This window comes from Plecotus auritus (assembly GCF_963455305.1).
Source record: "Plecotus auritus genome assembly, chromosome: 5".
Classification (NCBI taxonomy): domain Eukaryota; kingdom Metazoa; phylum Chordata; class Mammalia; order Chiroptera; family Vespertilionidae; genus Plecotus; species Plecotus auritus.
The window spans coordinates 98,571,591-98,578,726 of NC_137776.1; the positions used below are offsets into that span (position 1 = coordinate 98,571,591).

A 7,136-nucleotide genomic window follows, 5' to 3' on the forward strand; every position below is an offset into this window, starting at 1 on the left:
GGGCTCTGGAGGCAGGCGCCCTGGTGGGGCTGAGGGGACTGGGCGCCACCATCTTGTGGCTGTGGGCGCCGCCATCTTTGAGGGCATGGCAGTCAGTTAGTATATTCCCTCCTTATTGGCTGTGGGCGCCACCATATTTGTGATGGTGTGATGGTCAATTAGCATATTCCCTCTTTATTAGATAGGATGGTATATACAAAAGGACAATAGACAGGCTCAGCTAAGGTAAAGATCCACCTTGTCAGGGAAGATACCAGCCTAGGACATGACTACCCACCATAAACTGCTTTTTAGTTTAAAAAGTTTTAATTTCAGACCATCCTTTGTGGTTACTTTAGGTCTCTGAATTTGCAAGGCCGCCACCTAGGCCTCCCCTGAGCTTGTCAGGTTGGCATGTGGCCCCCTTTCATCCACACTGGAGTACTCTCCCTATTGCAATGTCCTGAATAGAATCCATATCCTTACTTGTTTATTTTTGTCTTAGACAAAGAGGAGAATTTTCTTGCCTTTTGATTGGAGGAGGACAGTGGAGGTATAAGCAAAGATTCCCCAGGAGGTGCAGACTTGCAGAAATAGGGCCTTTTGTTAGTTGGCAAAGTTGACTTGCATCTTGGACTGAATTTCTAGGCATGCCTAGCCTGCTGTAAGGCCTCATTTGGTGCCCTGGGAGGTCCACCTCCTACCTCAGAGTTGAGAGATGGGGATTCTTTGATGCCAGCTCTGCTGCAAATTCCCAGAGTGCTCTGAGTCAAGCTGCATCCCAGCTGTGACATCCTTGAACCCACTGTTAGCCAGTTTGCATGCTGGCAGAACAAAGGTCTAGGCTTCAGAAAAGGGCATGGGAAGGGAAGGAAGAAAGAGGTATGGTTTCTTTCTGGAAATACTAATCTACACTAATAAAAGAGAAACATGCTAATTGGCTGTACCTCTGCTACGCCCACAAGTCACGCTCACAAGCCAATCAGGAGCAAGTATGCAAATTAACCCAACCAAGATGGCTGCGGCCACAGAGAAAGCAGGAGGCTTGGGTTGCCCCAGCAATGGAGGAAGCCAAGCTTCCTGGCCTGCCCTGGCCTCCGCTCAAGGCTACAAAGTTTCAATTATAGAAGATAAATAAATCCCAGATACCAGGGCCTTCGCTTGTGTCACCAGGGGGCGTGGCTGGCCTGCAAACCACCACAGGCCCCTCACTCAGGCCATCCCACGCCCCAAGGGAACCCCCACCCTGATCCAGGACACCCTTCAGGGCAAACCAGCCGGCTCCCACCCATGCACCAGGCCTCTATCCTATCTAATAAAAGAGTAATATGCAAATTGACCATCACTCCAACACACAAGATGGCTGCCCCTATGTGGTCAAAGATGGATGCCCCCATGTGGACACAAGATGGCCACCACAAGATGGCCAGCAGGCGTGGGCAGTTAGGAGGGACCAGGCCTGCAAGAGAGGGCAGTTGGGGGCGATCAAGCCTGCAGGGCAGGGAAGTTAGGGGTGACCAGGCCAGCAGAGGAGGGCATTTGGGGGCGACCGGGCCTGCAGGGAAAGGCAGTTGTGGGGGACCCAGGCCTGCAGGGGAGAGCAGTTGGGGGGGGACCAGGCCTGCAGGGGAGGGCAGTTGGGGGTGACCAGGCCTACAGGGGAGGGCAGTTAGGGGTGACCAGGCCTGCAGAGGAGGGCAGTTAGGCGCAATCAGGCTGGCAGGGGAGCAGTTAGGCATCAATCAGGCTGGCAGGGGAGTGGTTAGGGGGTGATCAGGCTGGCAGACAGAAGTGGTTAGGGGCAATCAGGCAGGCAGGCAGATGAGTGGTTAGGAACCAGCAGTCCTGGATTGTGAGAGGGATGCCCAGTGGGATGGGCAGTCGGATATCCCTCGATGGGTCCCAGATTGGAGAGGGTGCAAGCTGGGCTGAGGGACACCCCCCCCCCGCCCCGTGCATGAATTTCGTGCACCGGGCCTCTAGTCTATATATATAAAAGCCCAGTGACTGTTATGGCGGAATGACCAGACAACCAGAATGACCCGTCGCTATGATGCACACTGACCACCAGGGGCAGACACTCAATGCAGGAGCTGCCCCCTGGTGATCAGTGCACTCCCACAGTGGAAGCGTCGCTCAGCCAGGAGCCAGGCTCACGGCTGGTGAGTGCAGCGGTGGTGGCAGGAGCCTCTCCACCCCTGCGGCAGCGCTAAGGAGTGGCGAGCCAAGTGGTAAGGAGTGAGCAGGCAGGCAGTTAGGAGCGAGGGGTCAGACATCCCTCAAAGGGTCCCGGATTGTGAGAGGGTGCAGGCCGGGCTGAGGGACTCACCCACCCTTGCAAGAATTTCGTACATCGGGCCTCTAGTTTTCTTAAAAGAGAATTCATGGGTATAACTTGCCCTTTGTAGTGGAAACAACTTTGAAATCCAAGCCTGCCCCTTTAGCTGTGGGAATGACATCTTCTCAGACTGTTGTGAGAATCAGAAGAGCAAGGAATGAACAGGACTTGGAACCAAACATACAAAATATTAATACTTATTTCTCTCCATTTGATGGAAAAGGGCCTAGGATCAGAGCTCTCTTCTAAAGAGAATGAGATTGTGCTGTATAAATAAGGCAAGGTGAATAGGACAGAACTCCAGCAAGAGGTTTAGTGAAAGGTAATCCAGGGCAAATCCTGCTAATAAGGATCTTGGATTTCACCAGAGGCACAAGAACAATGGCCATGCAAGACATTGGAATAAACACTGCAATTACAAGAGAATAATTAGTGAATTTAAAAAATAAAGATTCTAACTGTCCTGGTGGTTTGGAGAGTGGAGATAAAGCAGGATAGAAAGAAGTTGGGGCAAGGTCCTGACAAGTGGAATGAGGAAGTAGGATTGGACAACACCTGCTGATAAGCTTCTAGGTCCTCTCCCAGAGCCCCACTCCACACAGGATCAAAGGGGAACTATTTATGACAGGCAGTTCCTGTGGTGGTCACAAGGAGTCCACAGCAAGAGCTGGCTAAAACCAGATCCATTCAAGATGGAGGAAAATTGACCAGACAGGGACCTCATTCATTATACTATCATTATAATGAAAATTGACACCTCAAGTAGAAGGAGAACTGGGGAAGGAGAATACCATTACACTTCAGAACAGACCATATTAGAACAAGACCCACTCCCAACCAGAAGGCAGAAATAGAATTTGGCACTACAAAGTTTAGGAACAACCCACCCCTGAAAACACGTAAAATCCCAGGACTGACTGACTGCAGCGTGTGACTCACTGGTGAGTTCGCCTGTGTCCACTCAGATGAATTTTTGCTTCTTTCACAGTGGCACCCCCACCAGGGGAGCGGTGGGTGGCAGCAGTTTGTCCCGGGCTTACTCCCTGATCCTATCTCTAGGAACACTCATGCTGGCATGTTTCTCTTGACCTAAATAAAACTGCTTTTGCTTTCACACAGACTTGCTTTTGAATATTTTCCTGTGCGAAGTCAGGAACCTGCAGGTCACAGAGCACTTAGGGGCCCCATTTCAGGTCCGCCTCCAGTGACACAGAGTGAGAAGCAGACTGAACACACAGCAACGAGCTGACCCCAAAAGGCTGCAGAAAAGTTTTTGTACAAAAGAAGCCAACAATTTGTTAGCGAAGCAGGACACACCTTTGAAATAAACAGTCGTAGTTAAAGCAATGAGCTTGTCAATACAAACACAGCTCCAGGAGAGTTCCCAGAGCCCCTTTTACCAGCTGGCTGTCCCTCAGGGCCCTGACTGAGAAATGCTAGAGCAGCACAGATTACCATCTTGCCAATCCCCTGGCGCTCTCCCACTCCAGCACAGCTGGTCCATGCTGGTGGGGGCGAAAGGGAAGAGGCACCCACAAGGGAGGTTGCTTTTCCCACCAAGGACACAAAAGCCAGAAAGGAGAAAGAAGAGATGAACTTGCAGCAGTCCAGTGCTCTCTTTCCCTTGACTGATGATAACCCAGAGTGACTGATTTCCCTAAGTGAATGCAAGATTTATATGGCCAGCCTTTTGAGACACTGTAACTTGCTGAATATGTTGGGGTGTGTGAGATCACACAATATAAAAAACAGCTGGGCACTGGTACAGATGCAGACCAGGGCTGAGAGCCCTGGGTTCTGGGCTTAGTGTGCTTGGTGAGCTGGGACAAGCAGCCAGCCTTCTAGGTGTCTCCGTTTCCCCATGTGTCAAACCAGGGAGTTGAATCAGAAAATTTCAAGGCCTGAACGTCCTTCCTGTGCTTGAGCCACTAGGGGGCCCTGCCAGTGAAGAAACAAATAAAAGCAAGTACATGGAAGCCTGCTCCCCTGGCGGCCAGCGCACCTTCTCACAGGTCCCAGCCTCACAACTCTTAAGATGGTTGCAAGATTTGTTTTTACTACTGAAAACTGGGACTCACTTGAAAGCCCATCAATAGTGGATAATGAATCATGTACCATGGCACACTATGCAGCTATTAATACAACTGAAGTGGATCTTTAGCTCTCGCATGGAAGGATGTCCAGAATATATTAAGTGACAAAAGTCATAGCCTGCTATAAATGGTATAACTCTATTTATGTGAACACCCAAAGAGTGAAGAAGAACCACCCCCTCCCCCCCCAAAAAAAAACAACCCAAGAATTCTTTGAAAGTATGGAGGGAAAAGGACTTCACAGCAAAGATTGAAAAGCCATAGAAGCCTGACAAATTTGACTACATAAAAACAAACACTTGCCCTAGCCAGTTTGGACGAGTGAATAGAGCGTCAGCCTGCGGACTGAAGGGTCCCAGGTTCAATTCTGGTCAAGGGCACATGCCCAGGTTGCGGGCTCGATCCCCAGTAGGGGGCTTGCAGGAGGCAGCCAATCAATGATTCTCTCATCATTGATGTTTCTATCTCTCTCTCCCTCTCCCTTCCTCTCTGAAATCAATAAAAATATATATATATAAAAAAACACTTTAAAAAAGCATGCATGGTAGAGACAACACAGCTTAGCAAAACCAAAAGATAAATGAACGGGAAATTTAAAAAAAATGTTTTCCGCTCCTATCATAGACCAAGGGCTGATCTCTCCCTAATTAGCATAGAGCCCCTTGAAATCAGTAAGAAGAGTAATGGAAAAATGGGCAAAAGATATGACAATTCACAGAAAAGAAACTATTAGCGGATCTAAGATACATGAAAAGATATTCACCCTAAAATAAATAAGATAAAAGCAAATTAAAATCATATCGATACTATTTTTCACTTCTCAGGTTGCAAAAATCTGGTAACATTCCATTGGTGAGGGACATGGAGAAAGAGACCTTCTCATAAGGCACTGGTGGGAGTATATTGGTACAGCTGTCTACAGAAAGCAATTTGGAAATATTTATAAAAATTAAGAATAGGGGTCCCTGGAGGGAGGAAGACAGGTTGCGGAATGGTGTCTCCTTCTCTTTGCCCTGCAGCCCACCCCCCTGGCTCCCAGCCTGCCTCCAGTGAGAAGCCCTGAGCACCACCCCATCACCTCCCCACAGCTTTACCATGGCTGCCAGCACAAAGAGCTGCACGTGGCCAATGAGTAGTCCTCCATCATTAGTATGTTGACCTGGGCAAAGTTGCTAGAAATCTTTTCAAAAATGAATTTGGTTTTGGGTTGATCAAACTGGATGTAAAAACAAGTTATACAGTGATATGGAATTCTCAACATCTGGTTCATCTAATACAGACACTGGTAAAGTTACTGGGACCTTGGAGACCAAACATAAATGGTGTGAATATGGCCTCCTTTCACAGAGGAATGGGACACTGATAACACTCTGGGAACAGAAACCACAATTGAAGACTAGATTTGTCCAGGTTTGAAACTGACATTTAATACCACCTCTTCACCAAGCACGGGAAAGAAAAGTGGTAAAATCAAGTCTTCTCACAGAGGGAGTGCCTAAACCCTTGTTGTGCTTTTGACTTTCTTGTACTGGACCTGCAATCCATGGTGCATCTGTCTTTGGTTACAAGGGCTGGCTTGCTGGGTTCCAGATGACCCTTGACAGTGCCAAATCAAAGCTGATAAGGACTAACTTTGCAGAGGGCTACAGGACTGGGGACTCCCGGCTGCACACTGATGTCAAGGATGGGACAGAATTTGGAGTATCAATTTATTAGAAAGTGTGTGAAGGTCTTAAAACTTCAGTAAACCTTGTTTGGACATCAGGTACCAACGGCACTCGCTTTGGCATTGCAGTGAAATATCAGTTAGATCCCACTGCTTCCATTTCTGCAAAAGTCAACAACTCTAGTCTAATTGGAGTGGGCTACACTCAGACCTGAGCCTGGTGTGACGTTACCCCGCCTGCTCTGGTCGGTGGGAAGAGCATTCGAGTGGAGGCCATGAACTTAGGCTTGCCCTGGAGTTGGAGGCTTAGTCCAGCTGAAAGAAACCTCTGGGAATGAATATCAGAAGATTTGGCCTTAATATATTTCCAGGGTGACCAGCAGCCTCCCCACCCCAAGAAGGTGGTCACAACAAAGGGCGATCTGAATAAGAGCTGTACTTTAAATATCTAAGCAGTTACTTGTTCTCTGGTTTCTAGTGGAATTGGTGATGTACCCAGTTACCAATGCGCCACCCTGCAGCCACTTATACATCACTTAATGTATTTAACTGTTGAATGCACTACCCACCAATAGACCTTTATGAAAACTGAAAAAAATTACAAATGTATATGCCTTTTGGCCCACAATTTCACTTCAGAAAATGTATTCTACAAATATACTTCACCATGTACAAATGATGTATCTATAAAATTATTAATTGCAGCACTAGTTCCAAAACATTGGAAATAACCTAAGTGTCCAAACAGGAATGATCACAAAATTATGATACATCTGTACAATGCAATGTTATGCAGCTATAACAAAAAACGAGGAGACTCTTTTATGTGCTGATATAAAAAGATTCCTGAACTGGAAAAGTGCAGAATAGTGTTAGAGTATGCCTTCTTTTGTGAAAAGGGAAGGATAAAATGTTTCTTGTTGCTTATGTTATTTTATTATATACTTAAAAAATTGAAAATTGTGTAAGAAAAAAAGCATTGGTTGTCTGTTGTGGGAAAGGGAGGGTGGGAAAGAGGTGGACATGCGGTTTTAAGTTTTTAATTACATATAGTACTTAC

The 7,136-nt window shown here is 47.3% G+C and overlaps 1 pseudogene across 1 annotated transcript; it reads left to right on the forward strand.

The window, feature by feature from the left end:
- The first annotated feature begins 5,655 nt into the window (after nucleotides 1–5,655).
- LOC308248260 (non-selective voltage-gated ion channel VDAC2-like) lies at nucleotides 5,656–6,355 on the forward strand (annotated as a pseudogene). The gene has a single exon. The product of its transcript is annotated as a non-selective voltage-gated ion channel VDAC2-like (transcript).
- Nucleotides 6,356–7,136: the final 781 nt, after the last annotated feature.